Source organism: Osmerus mordax, chromosome 1 (assembly GCF_038355195.1).
Source record: "Osmerus mordax isolate fOsmMor3 chromosome 1, fOsmMor3.pri, whole genome shotgun sequence".
In the NCBI taxonomy this organism is placed as follows: Eukaryota; Metazoa; Chordata; class Actinopteri; order Osmeriformes; family Osmeridae; genus Osmerus; species Osmerus mordax.
Window position 1 is genome coordinate 9,329,787 of NC_090050.1, and position 18,059 is coordinate 9,347,845.

At 41.9% G+C, this 18,059-nt stretch overlaps 1 long non-coding RNA gene across 1 annotated transcript; it reads left to right on the plus strand.

Annotated features, from left to right (window-relative positions):
- Positions 1 to 7,627: 7,627 nt before the first annotated feature.
- Positions 7,628 to 9,231, plus strand: LOC136950669 (uncharacterized). Its single transcript, XR_010877501.1, has 3 exons — positions 7,628 to 7,689; positions 8,342 to 8,467; positions 8,695 to 9,231. It is a non-coding gene; the product is annotated as an uncharacterized lncRNA (long non-coding RNA).
- Positions 9,232 to 18,059: the final 8,828 nt, after the last annotated feature.

Below are 18,059 nucleotides of genomic sequence, written 5' to 3' on the forward strand. Positions count from 1 at the left end.
TCGACTGAAAAGGTCCAAATGTTTAGGCCTTTAGGAGCATTATTTAAATCAAACAGGTATAAACTGTAACCAGAGATAGGATGTGATGTAGTAGGTTTTGTTGCTCAACTGTACAGTCTTTGTCCTTTCCTGTGGGGGACTGAGGGCTCTTTCTCCACTGCCCAAAGATCTGTTTCAGAGGCTTTAGTTTACGTTTGTTTGACTTCTTCTTCGTGACTTTCTCTACCTTCATCAGACGGTGTCTACCGCCATCAGCTGAGAGGGAACTTTCTGATAGTTTAAACACAAAAAAGAATGGAATTAGCAATGTATCGTGAATTGTGTTTGTTATCCGGCAACTAGTTGTCCAAGGGCTCCTTAAACACTTACCATCATCTGTATCATCGTTTGTCTTCGCTGAGGAGGCAGACTTTCTTTTCATAGACACACAACAAGTCAGAAGGGAGAATAGGTGAAGAAATCTTGTAAGTGACTCTCCACTAGAGACCCCTGGGTCACTTTGGGCCTGACCCATTAAGCCAATAAATTGTTTTGATCTCAAATGTAAATAATCAAATAACTATTGCTATCTGTAATGAGAAACTAACTCTGCTATTTCATGATCTAACTGAAAACTCTGAAACTTCGAATTAAAGCTCAAGTTGTAGATGACATCATAATTGCAAGGCTCATTGTGACATAATGTCCATCATGTGTGAAAAAAAAATCAAAAAGTTGTTTACAAATTAAACTAGTCCGCTTTCAAGTATTCCAACGTGATATCAAAGGAACATAATAAACTAGAGAGGGTACAATTTCTGGGGAAATTGTAGGGTGTGCTTGCTTGAGTCGGTTGCACAGGGGTCCGTTTTTGAATGACATTTTTACAACTGATTTCTGTATATTTTATATGAAAATGCATACTTATTATTTATAAAGATTAAATAGATTTAAAAGCATTTTTTTTTTGCTGCTCATTTACAACTGAAAATACGAGTGAAGTGTAGATTGAAATAGATGTCTTCTCATTTCCCCTGCAAAAGGCAGCCTCATCGTTAAATCAAAACGAATAAATTTGGCAGACCTGTGTAAAAATTGACCTAATCTCTATGACTTAAACGTCATTTTAAGTTTTTCCCTTCTCGTGTTATTTTCAGGCATGAAGTCTACTCATTGCATTCATTCATTAATAAAGAACACCCTTTGAAGATTATTCTACGACGTTACCGGCAGAAGATAGAATCGCGATTCAAACAGTACCATCTGCTAACTGAAAATATGCCCCCAAAAACGTAAATAAGCTTGACATTTATTTAGTGGAAAATCGCTCATTCATAAAAAGCTCACTGGTAGCGATCATTGTCAGTAACAACGCAAAATGCGATATAGCCCTGTGTGGAGAATCTGCCCCGGTAAATTGTACTACTACGGTACAGTAGTAGACTACTGCTGTGTTAGTCTTGGTAGCGATTGCGTTGGTTGAATTGGATTTAACGTTCCGTTGTACGGTTTAGGCTGAAATTAATTATTTTCATGAACAGATTGGCAACGTTTAGGCTGTGGCAATGAAGTTAAGGTTAATAGTTAGATAGACTTTTGATTAAGTAAGGGGAGTGCCGAACATGTTCTGTCGCCGTTTGACTTCCTACAGCTGTGTAGATGTTTTTGTAGTGTCTCGCGTAGGCTACAGCATTGCAGTGAGCAACACTGGTTTGAAACACAGGTAATGATAATTTCACCCACAAATCGTTTAGTTGTAATGTAATGTCATAATGAATCCTACAACGAAAATGTATTTGTGAGGAATGTTTATTTTAAAGATTGAAAACAGATGCATCATAGACCACTGTAGTATGTGTTGCCCGGGCAACAGAGGCTAATGTCATGATGCTAATGCTTCAGTGAAATAGTAGACTACCGTTTCCAAAAGTAGATGTGGGCCTACTTCCTTAATAATATCAGCTAATATTGTACATTACATTTCATAATTGTGTTTCACATCACAAAGTAAAATGAGTAAATAGTTATCACCCTGGCCTCTTTGCTTGTGGTGTTTCTGCAGCTGCCTTGCAGTAAAGCTATAGTTAGCCTAGCTATCCCCCAAGTTAACAGATGTGAAACGAATGTTCTGCTACAGGTAGTCACGCGTGTTTTCGTGACGTTAGTGACGCAGTGACGTTAGTAACGTCAGTGACTGTGGCTAGCAAATTAGCCACCGTTAGCTTCACTTTTCGCCACAAAAACTTAACTGAAGCCTAAACCATGCAACGGAACGTAAATTCCAATAGAAGCAACTCAATCGCTACCAAGACGAAACTTTTGACACCGCCGTTGTGTATGTAGTCCAAATATTGACTGAGTTTTAGGGGGGCGAAAATAAATAATAAAGAAATAAAGAAATAAATAAAGAAATATATATGTGAGAGAACAAAGGTTGTGCTCTCGCCGAAGGCTTGAGCACACCCAATTACAGTAACACATTACAGTTTTTCACAATTGTTAACACACGTTTCTCAAAACAATAACGGCTTTCTCAAAACTGCACACACAAAACTGAAAAGCTCACACACAAAATGTTAAACCTGACACTCCTTTGCAAGATGACTCTTTGCCATCAAATCTCTTACCTGTTCACAAAATGCACTACCAAGCATTCACAGCACACAGTAGTGCAAAATTGAAAACACAATTCTAGAAATGGAACACACCATACGAATGACTCTGGGGAATCAGCCATTTCAACTTTTGTCAAATGTCTCAGTGTAGGCCTAATTTTTTCAAACATAAAACAGCACACATATGCGGCAAAAAAAGTTTTATTTCTGAACAGTACAGTACTGTCAACGGGCCTGCTCAACCCATTGCAGCACACAAAGTGATGTTCCCCGGGGACCTCAACAATGGCGCGCTGGCCAATGACATTTCTGCCCCGGTGCCTCCTCTTCACCAGGTTGAATCCAACCTCATCAATGAATATGTATTCATATAGCTCATTAGCTGTGTCATGCTCCTGGATCCGCTGGAACAGACAGCATGATAATAATGCAAGTTATAGTATGGACACAGATGGGTCAACGCAGTGGACTACAGTGAGACACTGTAGAAAAGGAACAATATTGGATTACTGGTACAATACATGCGTGTCAGTGCTGAATGTATGGGACTTACAAGCACAAACTCTTGCCGTAACTCCTTGATGTGGTCTGTGTTTCAGTCGAATAGGACCCTGTACACTTGTTTCATCCGCATGGCATTCCTTTCCCCCATGTTTCTGAATGTGACATGGTCAGCCAGGATCCACGAACCATTTTCACAATGTCAGTCTCCTGTTCGGCTGTGAAAGTGCATGTTCTTCCTCCACGGTGTGGTTCTCTTTCAGTTCTGCAAAATACAAATACAGTGAGCACACTGTATTCTATTGATATGCAGTATTTCAGTACACAAGGCAAATATAATTCATACCTGTTCTCTATTCTAAAGGTTCTAATGATGGCCAGCCTCCCTCATGCTCAAACCATGGTTGAGCACATGGTCAACCATGGTGGCCCGAATCTCATTGGAGATCACCGTTCTCTTTCTTCTTTCTCCTCCTCCTCCTTCTTCTTCTCCTCTTCCTCCTCCTCCTTCTTGTCATCCTCCTCTTCCTCCTCCTTATCCTCCTCCTTGTCATCCTCTCCCTCCTCTTCCTTGTCCTCTTCCTTGTCCTCTTCCTTGTCCTCTTCCTTTTAATTCTGCAGTCCTGATCGCAAATTGCTCACCAGACCTAAGATTTGAATATTTGTGTGTTGTAGGTTGATGCTTTGAGAGCTTTACTTGAGAAGTGTGTTTAACAACTGAACATTGTGTGTAGTGTTTTGACAACAAGGTGATGTGTAATTGACATCAGTGTGTAAACAAGGAAAGTCAGAGTCTAATGCAGATAAGGGAGTGTGAAGTAGTGCCAAATTGGGTCGAGCAATTGGTACAGGAAGTGAAGGTTGTGAAAATTGTGCCAAAGTTTTGCTTTTTGTGTGTTAACAATTGTGAAAAACTGTAATGAGGTGCTTCAACTAGAGTTAAAGCTGGTTAATGAATGGATCTTGGAAAATAAGATGAAGTTGAATGTTTTAAAAACTAAATGCATGGTTATAGGTTCTAAATATTCTCTCCGGACAGATCAGAAATTAAGCCTCTCTTTAAAGGGTGCCACTATGGAGCAGGTCAAAGAAGTCAAACTGTTGGGTGTCATTATTGACGAAACACTGTCATGGTCCACTCAGATTAAAAATTAGAAGGAGTGCTCATCTGCTAACCAACACAACAATTAGACTACTCATACAATCTCTAGTTCTGTCAAATCTGGACTACTGTCCTGTTATCTGGTCTAGTGCATCAAAGCAGGAACTTAATAAACTTCAGCTTGCTCCGAACAGAGCGGCAAGACTAACACTTGACTGCTCTGTCAGGAGTAGTGTGGAGGATATGCATGCCAGGCTGTCATGGGTGAGGGTGGATGAAAGACTGGCATGCAGCCTTATTCTGTTCTTAAATAATGTCTATTTCTCACAGAAACCCGTCAGTTTGTCTCTACAGCTATAACATGTAAATGAGACACAGTTTTAATACTAGACAGGCACTAAGTGGTCACTTTACTCTTCCTCTACCCAGAACCAATGCACTTAAGAAAACGGTAATGTACAGAGCTATTGCATACTGGAATGTGCTCCCCTCATATTTGACTCTAACAAGAAATACATGTGATTTCAAAAGGAAACTTAAGGCAGCAATAATCAGAAATGAAATTAGAGTAGATTAGGTTATTATTTTAGGACAGACAACAATGATGTTTTAAGTCTGTTTTTGTTTTTACTGTAAATTTTGTTTTCTAAATTTGTGTTTTTGTTCACCAACATTGATCATGTTGTACTGCATGTTATGATTTATATTGTAATGTTTTCTGCCTGAATCCCAGGAATAATAGTCTCCACTACGGTGTAGACTTATGGGGATCCTTAATAAACATAAACATAAACGGAGGCGTTGCCTCGACATACCAACTGAGGCACTGTATCGACATACCAACTGAGGCTTTGCTCGACGTACCAACTGAGGCGTTTGCCTCGACATACCATGAGGCGTTGCCTCGACAGGCTCACATCCACAGTCCATGCTCTTATGGTTCTTCCCTTTGGCACTTATTTTGGTTGTTCACAATATGTGCTTCATGTGTTGGCTACCCGCAATGTTTTTGGGGCTATCTTGTTGTTATTATCAGTGACCTATGCACTTTGTAAAGCTCTCTCTTGGAAGTCGCTTTAGATAAAAGCGTCAGCTAAATGAATAAATGTAAATGTAAGATGATTGCGTCCTCATGTGATCCACTGACGTGCGGTGATGTCAGTAAGAGGCTAGGCACTGAGTTATGAAAGCCAGATTACCTAATTTACTGTTAGGTAGGGTGACCAGATTTGAGTTTGTGAAAAACTCTAATCTCAAATCCCAAACTTGTAGTTTGTGAAAGACCCAGAGAAACACATATCCGACGAGGCAAAATCCCGGACAATTTTGGAATCCCTGCCGGACGCATTTTTTAGGTCTCAAAAAGAGGACATGTCCGGGTAAAAGAGGACGTCTGGTCACACTACTGTTAGGCTAATATGTAAAAAACAGTAAACGCAGTAAACGGTACAAGCAGTAGCCTACAGCCGCTGACTATTAGCACAGCCACATAGCCAATCTTTTATTCCATACCAGTCAGTTTGAAACGATCGAAAACAATGTGTCCCTTTTGCTGCAGTAGTCCATTTAAGTCTGGCGTAGACCTCCCTCTTGCTGTTAACTCCTTTTTTGAATAAAATCGATCTTGGAGTAATTCCTCAACTCTGTGATATCGGCACACACCGCTGCTGTCATTTTGACTTGAATTTCGCGGGGATTACGTTTACAATGTAGCTGGTGTAATGACGTCAGCTGCGCAAATGTCCAGTAATATCTCGATTTTAATTGGTCCATGTTTGATACGTAACGTAGGTGATTACTGGCATAACATATTTACGTGCAAAGGCACAGCAGAGTTGTGCTTTTCTACGTACATTTTGAAGAATACAGTATCAGTTTTTCGCTTGTCGTCCGCAGTGAATGGCTGTTTATTCTACAATTTTTGTTGTATAAAGATTATGCAACTGCTACATTTGTCATCGTAACATCTAAACAATTGGAATAACACACATATTGCATATATAAATCACAAGACTAAACAGTAAAAATATAAATACAAGTTTATTAAATAAAATAATTTAATAAACATTTTTACGTTTGGCAGTGCCTACCTTGCCTACCCAGACTGCACGACACTGATGTGATGCTTTAGGTATTGGCTGTTTTAGCGTTTCCACCAAACAACAGTGCCACCCTCAGGCTGACAGTAATATTTCAGTGAAGCTGACCTGGCTATGGAGCATTCATAAAATATGTATAATTCTTTTTAATTTTAAGTATTTTAATTTGAATGTATATTGTCACACTGTGAGTGAAACAGTTAGTGAAGCATGGAAAAAATATTTTGTAAACATTTATATTGTATTTTTGTTACTATGATTTATGGCATGTTTCAAGTGCACCTACGGAACGAGCTCCAACATAAGCCTGTGCTCTGGTATTTTCTTTTGGGTAACACGTGTGGGACTGAACTGTGAGCACTCTGCAAGGACTCAAAGGATAGTGTAATGTTCTCTTCTGTGCATGGTTTGAACAAAACAAGAACGTTTAATATTCTGATATTAATGTGATGTGATTGGTAGTACCATAAGTGATTTTTGAGTGAAAGGTGCATTTACAAATTTGGTAGTGAAGTAGGCCTACCTTTAAGAGGACTGATATTTATATTCATTGTATTTCAATTATTTCCTTTTGTCATCATTCATGTGTTTCTAGAGAAATGTCATAGGTGATTTAAACTGATCGTAAAGTTTCTCTAGTGGAGGCTTGAAAATAATAGTACCGGTAACTGGATATTGCCATATTTACACTTCATTGGTAAGCGTTTATATATTTCAGCCAGCTCACAATTCAGCTGCTGGGAACCCAGGTTCTAGTTTATCTTTATATTGATTAAATGTCCCATATGGCTAAGAAAAGTGTTACACACACCTACAGCGACGTAAAGTATGTACAATCACATATTTACAAACATACTCTCTCTCACACACACACATACACACACATACAGTCATATTTACAAACTCGCGTGCACACACACAGTGACCACACAACACTCGTTCGCTGAGTCACTCACGCACACACACAGATGCATTCTTCTGTATGCAGACACACACACTCACACATGCACACTCAGTAAACAAAAACTGGGAGTCAGGTGGCTGAGCGGTTAGGGAATCGGGCTAGTAATCAGAAGGTTGCTGGTTCGATTCCCCGGCCGTGCAAAATGATGTTGTTGTCGTGCAAAATGATGTTGCAAGGCACTTCACCTTACTTGCCTCGGGGGAATGTCCCTGTACTTACTGTAAGTTGCTCTGGATAAGAGCGTCTGCTAAATGACTAAATGTAAATGTAAACACATGTACTCTGTCACACACGCTCCCTTACTCACAGCTAGTTTCCTGCTCCTTCCCCCAGATAAACCTGTATCTCAAGATGGAAAAGAAACCCAACAAGAAAGAAGAACTGAACATAGTGAACAATGTTCTGAAGCTCGCAACTAAACTCATGAAAGTAAGTAACCCTCAGCAATCGTCTTGTTAAAAAATTAAGATGTATTCCGTTTGCAGACGGGTTTATCCATGCAATGTACAGAGGGGGATTTGAACCTGCAACCTATGGTTTAGTAGCAGTCACTACCACTGAGCTACTGTATCCCCATCCCCTGTATCACTGGTCTTCATCTTTCACCAGGGACTGACTCATTTGTTACAAAGTTAGTACTGTAACTACTGTAACTGTGTCATTTTCAATTAACTGATGCATGGTAGGTGTAATAGTTAAAGTGCATCCGGAAAGTTTTCAAGGCGCTTCACTTTTTCCACGTTACAGGTGTATTCCAAAATGGATTACATGTATTTTTTTCCTCAAAATTCTACACACAATACCCATAATAATAACGTGAAACAAGCTTTTTTTAAATGTTTGCAAATCTATAAAAAATTCTTTAACATACTTTTTTCACTTTGTCAAAAACAAGTCAGAATTCAACTTAAGATCCAAAGAGCTTGTATTTTCTTAAATGTATTTTATGTCTGTGATTCCAATACGTTCCGTGCTTTATCATGTCTGCCCTCTCCCCCTCCATTCCCATCTCCCTCAACCCACCCTCCTAACCCCTCCCCTACCCCAATCCCCGCTCCCCTTACTCCCCTCCTCCCCCCAGGAGTTGGACATCCCCTTCCGGCTGCTGGGTCTGACGGTGAACCCCCTGGTGTACAACATCACCCGGGTGGTCATCCTGTCAGCCCTGTCCGCCGTGGTCAGCGACCTGCTGGGCTTCAATATCAGGGTGAGCTCCTCCCCCTTCCCTCCCCCCCCCACTGGTCTACAATTAGTGAGCATGTCGAATGTACAACCTCCAATGCAGGAGTTAGACTAGAACTAGGTTGCGATGCTCCCCAGGAAACAGGCCCTAGCACCTCCCTGTAGAGCGCGTCAACATTCACCATACAGCGTTCTTCGAGAGGGAATCTTTGAGCTGATGTTGCTTCCTCTCTTTCTCGTCCGTTCCCCCAGCTGTGGAAGATCAAGCCTTGATGGGAACGTGCCAAACCAAACCACTGAGTGTTGGACACTGGAAAACTGGACCAGCCCCTGATGCCTGTCCAGACGGGGCCAGCCGACCTTTGACCTTTTGGCCTGTCTGTTCTGAGAGTGTGCGTACCTACTGACCCTCCACCCCTGCTTCTCCGTAGCTTCCCTGGCCCCTCGGAGCACCAGATCTCCATGGACCACCGCTCGCTTCGGCCCCTCTGTGACAAATCCCTTCTCCCTGTCCCTGGATGCTGCTAGCTCTCCCTGGACACTCTGTTAGCTGTCCCTGATGGATGTCCTGGACAACGCTGGCTGTCCCTGTTATCTCTTGTTGGGATGGATGCTACTCGGGTTGCCATGACTACCGTACCTCGGTGTCCCCTTCGTCCCTAGCATGTCACAGCAGCCGCTGGCTGGCCAGACCAGCGCCAAGACGCCTGAACATCACTCTTACCAGTCTTCCTTCTCTGGCTTCTCGTCTGTCAAACTAGTTGCCAATGGGTGCCTTTCCCCAAAAAAATGGGTTGTGTGATTGTTTGGTTAAGACAAATGAATGTGTTCTAGATCCGAAATAGGCGGTGGTGGTGGAAGTCTGCAGTGGCATATTACCGGTAGTGAAAGCAAAACGTCACGGTTATGGCGTGACCATGTGTGACCTTTTAGGCGTCATCGAGGTTACGCGACGGTATGTAGACTAGGTCACTGTGCTCCATGTGCTAAAATGTGAAAGCGATGTCAGCGAAACACTACACGGATTAACAAGATGTTATTAACTGCATTGATGCTTCTTTTTATTTAAGGGGAACCAGAGCGCTTTATTTATTTGCAGTTTCAGCGTTGCAATTACTTGCCGAGTGGTATCTACAGAACTACATTCTTGGGGCGAAATCGATTGCTTTTGTATTGAAGACCAATATTCATCAAAGATACTATGCACAGGCGAGACGATTTTGTACGTGCAACATAATAGGAATGTTTGCCTCAATCTTTTGGAAGATAAATAAATTGTCCTTTTTTTAAGAACAGCTGACTTGTCTGTGTTTAGTTCATGTTTTATTTGCCTCTGCAATAATATCCCAGCAGGCTCTGGGAAGATGTGTAATATACATTTAGAAGCTGTTTATTTAGTGACTTCCACTAAAGATGGAGAAGTGAGTAAACACAAGAGGGATGTTGGATGTTGGGGGCAGTGAGTTTTTCACTCATTAATTACCCAGACTGGGGCATCCCACCATAGTGTAATTTGTCACGCAATAGTTTCATAATAAACCGAAAATATTTGTACCCTTCTGGAAAATGTACATCAACCCTTGAAAAAGGACGGCTTGTCATATCTGAATAATCTGATGATGATACCTGCACAGTTCTGGGGGTTTCATCAAAGACTGTATTCAACAAGTTTCTATATCCTTGTTTTTTTAAAGTTCAGGGGACACTTTGACTGAGGATTTCCAGAACATACTCTCTGTCAATGTGATATGAAAAACAATGAGAATGGGAACTGATTTTTTTCTTATCTGGCCATTTTCCTCTTTCCAAGAATGAAGCAAAGCACTCAATGTTTTGGTGTCCACACTTTTGCACATATAGTTTAATCTGCCATCTTTCATTGAACAATTGAGTCCTCCATACACACTGTTGTTGCAGGTATTAAACAATCATAGACATCGCTGAGGTACCTAAAAGACACCATCTATTTGGAAAGATTCTATCGGTCTGATCTGAGTTCTTTACTTTGATAGATACCATCCACAAAAAGGCACAGATCAAGTGTTCTGCGTATGTTTTCTTCATGCAGACCACAATGGTATTGGCTGTAGACTCGTCTGTTCTGCTCTGGAGCTGTAGAATGTGAGACCTTGCTAGTCCAAGGAGGACAAAAGGAACTCCACCTGCATTTCTAGGTTCCCAAGGACTTCTCCAGACATAATCTCAGGACAGCCATATAGATGGTGCTCAAAATCAAAGATGGCGTCCATCCATGACTGCATCTGGCTCTGAGAACACATTGAGACATCCAAAACATTTAGTACTGTAAATCTACAAAGACACAGTGAACACTGTCCAGGTAGAGTGTGTGAAGGGGAGAGAAAGAAAGAGTGTGAGACAGAGAGAAAGAGACTGCACCTTGATTCTTAATAAAAAGTTCTCAGATCTCTGGCTCCAGCTCTGTCCTGGTGGTCTGATGGACAGAATGACCCCAAAGAGCAGATGGAGGAATCCATTGGGCCTCTGGAGTAGCAGTAGAGAGACATGAGAGATGAGACACAGTCAACATAACAATAGGACTACAGAATGGTGGGTTGGACCAGCCAATAAGATTACACTATTATGTTTGTGTCTCTTACTGGGGCAGCATGGACTGTCTTGCCCTCCAAAAGGCCGAGCAGGATCATTTCAAAGAACAAATCAAGGAAATTGATTTGGGTGATCTGAAATCAAACAAGTGCATATATTAAAGAACAGTGTGACACAAAATGACAAAAAGATCAAAAACCTACATCATAACCTCATTCATTGCTATGGAATGACTGGAATCTGATCTGCTGTCTGGCTACACCTACTCCTGATTGGCTAATTTCCTCCATCATAGCCTGTCTGTTTCCTGGCTCATTGATGAAGGAGACCAGGCGGTCATAGGCTTGCTGAAAGTCCCTCACATCCTCAAAACAGAAACGTAATAAAACTCACACCTCAAACTTCTTATTGAGTACAAAACACTAAGACTCATTGCCCTCTCTCTTTCTCTCGCGGTATTGTGAATTCTGTAGTTACCTGGTTATTGAGCTGAACCAGTAGACCAAGAACCATCCGCCCAGCATGGCTGATGTAGTTAAGGGACTTGTTGGTGTTGGTCAGATCCTGGAAAATATTGGAGAACCATCGGGACACTGTATCTACATGAAGTAAAATGTAGAGACTCATGACAAATACTGTTTCTCGTTACCTTAAAGGTATTGCGGAGGGCAGCCAGTTTACCCTCAAAATCTGTGGTCCCTTTGTAGGCAAAATAGCTTCTGTATCAAGAAAATGAAATACTCATTGATATCGTGAGATGTACTGAAGAAGCACTTTAGGTTTCATTCTGTACACAGGAGAGTAGCAGGACTATTTTCATCCAGTATTCCTATAGAACTTACTGCATCAGGGGCACCTCCACAATTGGTTCCTCCACAATGTCCTCCTCAATATCCTGCAACACAAAAGCAACATTTGTCTCAATCTCAAGGCACCTTTCACTCAGTGGCCAGTGGAGTCACTGGCAGAGGTACAAGCCCATGTAAATGGAAAGACATTTTACCTGAGGAGTGTCGTCAAAGTGGGGAGAAGGAGCCGGGGGAGGAGGAGAGCCGTGAGGAGAGCGAGGTGGAGGAGGGTCACTGAAGGTGGACTCTGTGTTGGAGCGAGACCAGCTCGCCGTCCGTGTCTCACCTGCTGCCTCGGCGAAGCCCTCGAAAGTGGTCTTCACGTCCACCTCCTGTGGTTAGGAAACACAGAACATCTTTAGACGTTTAGTACACCGTTAAACAGTGACGACTCTCAACCGAACAAGACGTTTCGACAAGGATAGTGTCGTGCACCTGGCCATCCTCAAAGTACAAGAACTCCTTTCTTATGTTGATGCAGTAGGACGTCACGTGACTCATCTCTCTATCGAGTAACTAGGGAGGACAAAGCAGAACTCATCAGTTTATTACTAACTGATATCAAATCTGTGTCAAGCTGTCAACACTGAAGCAGCGTTGATGTCCGCTTGTGAACATTAGGTGTTCGACTGACCTGCACCCCTGTGACCTCCTGTTTGATGGTAGACACAGCCACCAATCCCTGAAAAAGACACACAGGAATACATTCAGTTTCCTCCAGGAACCGTAGGATCAGCCAGATGCTCTGGTTGGTGGCCTGTTCAGTCCTCAGTATTCTCTCACCTCAGGGGTCAGAAAGTCAATGTGGAGCTGTCTCTTCCACCACAGCTGGGTCCGTTGGTCCATGACTACACTGATCTTCTGCTCAACCTCCTCCAGGGTCTGTAAAGAGAGGGTTCCCTTATTATAAATGCAACATGTTGGGGATTGAACTTCAGTCTCCTAATTGCTAAGCCAAACATACCAACAGACCGAAAAGACATCCTTTGTTCCAAGGTTGAGATTAGAGCTTGTAACTCGCAGACAGGGCTGACTCATTAAGTGCGTTTCCACACTACCACGTTACCGTTGTGTGTGTGTGTGTGTGTGTGTGTGTGTGTGTGTGTGTGTGTGTAGTGGTCAATACAGAATCAGAGAAGTCCACATGACAGAGTTGTCTGAATTACCTGCAGTCGTCCGGTATTGCGCCTGGTGTTCGTGAAAACTGAGCCGTTCCAAGTATCCATGAGGGGTAGGTCCTCCTCAAAGAGTTCCTCCTTGTGGAACCTCTTAGATTTCTCCTCACTCAGGGAAGAGGCGTCCTTCTCCGGCTCAGGCAAGACAGGCTGCACAACAAGAGCCAAACAGTCACCCTAACTTGCAATTTAACACACTGTCCTTTGAAACAATCCTTTCAATCCTGTCTGTTTTGGTTTTCATTGTACTGCCGTGGCATACAAATAAGTGTAGATGCTAATAGTTTGGGCTTCTCATTCAGTTTATTTCGATGTTACTAAGATTACCTGTCCTCTGGAAAGGGTCAAAGCCTCCAAAGTCATTTTCCCAGCTACGGTGAGGTACACTTTGGGAAACTGTTTGGGCCAAACAGGGGCCATGAAGAAAGTCTGTGGCAGGGAAGATATTAAGACAATCAAGTACATCCTCTTGGTTGAGGGTGACTTCATGATTTAAGCCAGTTTATTATTTATTTTTAATCTCCAGACAGTAAATAATGGACTAAGAATATGGAATGTGGAGTGAAATAGTTACCAGATTGTCCAGAGATATTAAGATGCTCAGTACCAGCTTCCCAGCATGAGTCAGTTTGAGAACCGGCATGGGTGAAGGAGCCTTCATGGCAGAGAGAAAAGTTAGAGAATCTTAGGACTTGTATGGAAAATCGTTATTTGTGTCGAGTATATTATCAGTGTGTTACGATGACATAACTAGCTATTGCTATTTGCCCATGTTCTTAGTGATACGTCTATGCACCCTCTCAAACCGCTAACCCCAAACAGAGGAGACTTACAGGAAGCCACACTGGCCTGTAAAGGACCAGTGGTCCAGACAGAGGGCTGAACAGAGGGAGCAGCAGCTCCTCCTCAATGACCTGAGGAGGAAGAGGACAGTAGGTGGAGGAGGTTTTTAATGACAGTCCAGCATGAAACAAGCAAACAGTAATCATGTTGTCCCCCCGCCAGTGATGTACTGTAGTTCCACCCTTGGGTCAGTCAGTGACCAGACCGCCCCCTAGTGGATTAAAGTCCACATTACTGTGTGACAACCTGATGCACACATGGAGACCGATCCATACTGTCCTCCCGATTCCATTGTGATGGGGGATAAAGGAATTGGTATGAACAAGCATCCATTAATGGTGAGATACAATCTAGTAGGTTGTGTTGTCTTACAGTGCTGGTTCTTCTGCATTGGCCATTCTCTGAAGAATTAAACCTTGATCTTGGTGAGTGGTCTGGAGTTTGGCCCTGGTCTGAAGATCTTTGCCTCGACTGAAAAGGGCAAAATGTTTAGGCCTTTAGGAGCATTATTTAAATCAAACAGGTATAAACTGTAACCAGAGATAGGATGTGATGTAGTAGGTTTTGTTGCTCAACTGTACAGTCTTTGTCCTTTCCTGTGGGGGACTGAGGGCTCTTTCTCCACTGCCCAAAGATCTGTTTCAGAGGCTTTAGTTTACGTTTGTTTGACTTGGCCTTCTTAGTGACTTTCTCTACCTTCATCAGACGGTGTCTACCGCCATCAGCTGAGAGGGAACTTTCTGATAGTTTGAACACAAAAAAGAATGGAATTAGCGATGTATCGTGAATTGTGTTTGTTATCCGGCAACTAGTTGTCCAAGGGCTCCTTAAACACTTACCATAATCTGTATCATCGTTTGTCTTCGCTGAGGAGGCAGACTTTCTTTTCATAGACACACAACAAGTCAGAAGGGAGAATAGGTGAAGAAATCTTGTAAGTGACTCTCCACTAGAGACCCCTGGGTCACTTTGGGCCTGACCCATTAAGCCAATAAATTGTTTTGATCTCAAATGTAAATAATCAAATAACTATTGCTATCTGTAATGAGAAACTAACTCTGCTATTTCATGATCTAACTGAAAACTCTGAAACTTCGAATTAAAGCTCAAGTTGTAGATGACATCATAATTGCAAGGCTCATTGTGACATAATGTCCATCATGTGTGAAAAAAAAATCAAAAAGTTGTTTACAAATTAAACTAGTCCGCTTTCAAGTATTCCAACGTGATATCAAAGGAACATAATAAATTACAGTAACACATTACAGTTTTTCACAATTGTTAACACACGTTTCTCAAAACAATAACGGCTTTCTCAAAACTGCACACACAAAACTGAAAAGCTCACACACAAAATGCTAAACCTGACACTCCTTTGCAAGATGACTCTTTGCCATCAAATCTCTTACCTGTTCACAAAATGCACTACCAAGCATTCACAGCACACAGTAGTGCAAAATTGAAAACACAATTCTAGAAATGGAACACACCATACGAATGACTCTGGGGAATCAGCCATTTCAACTTTTGTAAAATGTCTCAGTGTAGGCCTAATTTTTTCTAACATAAAACAGCACACATATGCGGCAAAAAAACTTTTATTTCTGAACAGTACAGTACTGTCAACGGGCCTGCTCAACCCATTGCAGCACACAAAGTGATGTTCCCATCACGCTGGCCGGGGACCTCAACAATGGCGCGCTGGCCAATGACATTTCTGCCCCGGTGCCTCCTCTTCACCAGGTTGAATCCAACCTCATCAATGAATATGTATTCATATAGCTCATTAGCTGTGTCATGCTCCTGGATCCGCTGGAACAGACAGCATGATAATAATGCAAGTTATAGTATGGACACAGATGGGTCAACGCAGTGGACTACAATGAGACACTGTAGAAAAGGAACAATATTGGATTACTGGTACAATACATGCGTGTCAGTGCTGAATGTATGGGACTTACAAGCACAAACTCTTGCCGTAACTCCTTGATGTGGTCTGTGTTTCAGTCGAATAGGACCCTGTACACTTGTTTCATCCGCATGGCATTCCTGGGGCATTCCTTTCCCCCATGTTTCTGAATGTGACATGGTCAGCCAGGATCCACGAACCATTTTCACAATGTCAGTCTCCTGTTCGGCTGTGAAAGTGCATGTTCTTCCTCCACGGTGTGGTTCTCTTTCAGTCCTGCAAAATACAAATACAGTGAGCACACTGTATTCTATTGATATGCAGTATTTCAGTACACAAGGCAAATATAATTCATACCTGTTCTCTATTCTAAAGGTTCTAATGATGGTCAGCCTCCCTCATGCTCAAACCATGGTTGAGCACATGGTCAACCATGGTGGCCCGAATCTCATTGGAGATCACCGTTCTCTTTCTTCTTTCTCCTCCTCCTCCTTCTTCTTCTCCTCTTCCTCCTCCTCCTTCTTGTCATCCTCCTCTTCCTCCTCCTTATCCTCCTCCTTGTCATCCTCTCCCTCCTCTTCCTTGTCCTCTTCCTTGTCCTCTTCCTTGTCCTCTTCCTTGTCCTCTTCCTTTTAATTCTGCAGTCCTGATCGCAAATTGCTCACCAGACCTAAGATTTGAATATTTGTGTGTTGTAGGTTGATGCTTTGAGAGCTTTACTTGAGAAGTGTGTTTAACAACTGAACATTGTGTGTAGTGTTTTGACAACAAGGTGATGTGTAATTGACATCAGTGTGTAAACAAGGAAAGTCAGAGTCTAATGCAGATAAGGGAGTGTGAAGTAGTGCCAAATTGGGTCGAGCAATTGGTACATGAAGTGAAGGTTGTGAAAATTGTGCCAAAGTTTTGCTTTTTGTGTGTTAACAATTGTGAAAAACTGTAATGAGGTGCTTCAACTAGAGTTAAAGCTGGTTAATGAATGGATCTTGGAAAATAAGATGAAGTTGAATGTTTTAAAAACTAAATGCATGGTTATAGGTTCTAAATATTCTCTCCGGACAGATCAGAAATTAAGCCTCTCTTTAAAGGGTGCTACTATGGAGCAGGTCAAAGAAGTCAAACTGTTGGGTGTCATTATTGACGAAACACTGTCATGGTCCACTCAGATTAAAAATTAGAAGGAGTGCTCATCTGCTAACCAACACAACAATTAGACTACTCATACAATCTCTAGTTCTGTCAAATCTGGACTACTGTCCTGTTATCTGGTCTAGTGCATCAAAGCAGGAACTTAATAAACTTCAGCTTGCTCCGAACAGAGCGGCAAGACTAACACTTGACTGCTCTGTCAGGAGTAGTGTGGAGGATATGCATGCCAGGCTGTCATGGGTGAGGGTGGATGAAAGACTGGCATGCAGCCTTATTCTGTTCTTAAATAATGTCTATTTCTCACAGAAACCCGTCAGTTTGTCTCTACAGCTATCACATGTAAATGAGACACAGTTTTAATACTAGACAGGCACTAAGTGGTCACTTTACTCTTCCTCTACCCAGAACCAATGCACTTAAGAAAACGGTAATGTACAGAGCTATTGCATACTGGAATGTGCTCCCCTCATATTTGACTCTAACAAGAAATACATGTGATTTCAAAAGGAAACTTAAGGCAGCAATAATCAGAAATGAAATTAGAGTAGATTAGGTTATTATTTTAGGACAGACAACAATGATGTTTTAAGTCTGTTTTTGTTTGTTATTTTATTTTTACTGTAAATGTTGTTTTCTAAGTTTGTGTTTTTGTTCACCAACATTGATCATGTTGTACTGCATGTTATGATTTATATTGTAATGTTTTCTGCCTGAATCCCAGGAATAATAGTCTCCACTACGGTGTAGACTTATGGGGATCCTTAATAAACATAAACATAAACGGAGGCGTTGCCTCGACATACCAACTGAGGCACTGTATCGACATACCAACTGAGGCTTTGCTCGACGTACCAACTGAGGCGTTTGCCTCGACATACCATGAGGCGTTGCCTCGACAGGCTCACATCCACAGTCCATGCTCTTATGGTTCTTCCCTTTGGCACTTATTTTGGTTGTTCACAATATGTGCTTCATGTGTTGGCTACCCGCAATGTTTTTGGGGCTATCTTGTTGTTATTATCAGTGACCTATGCACTTTGTAAAGCTCTCTCTTGGAAGTCGCTTTAGATAAAAGCGTCAGCTAAATGAATAAATGTAAATGTAAGATGATTGCGTCCTCATGTG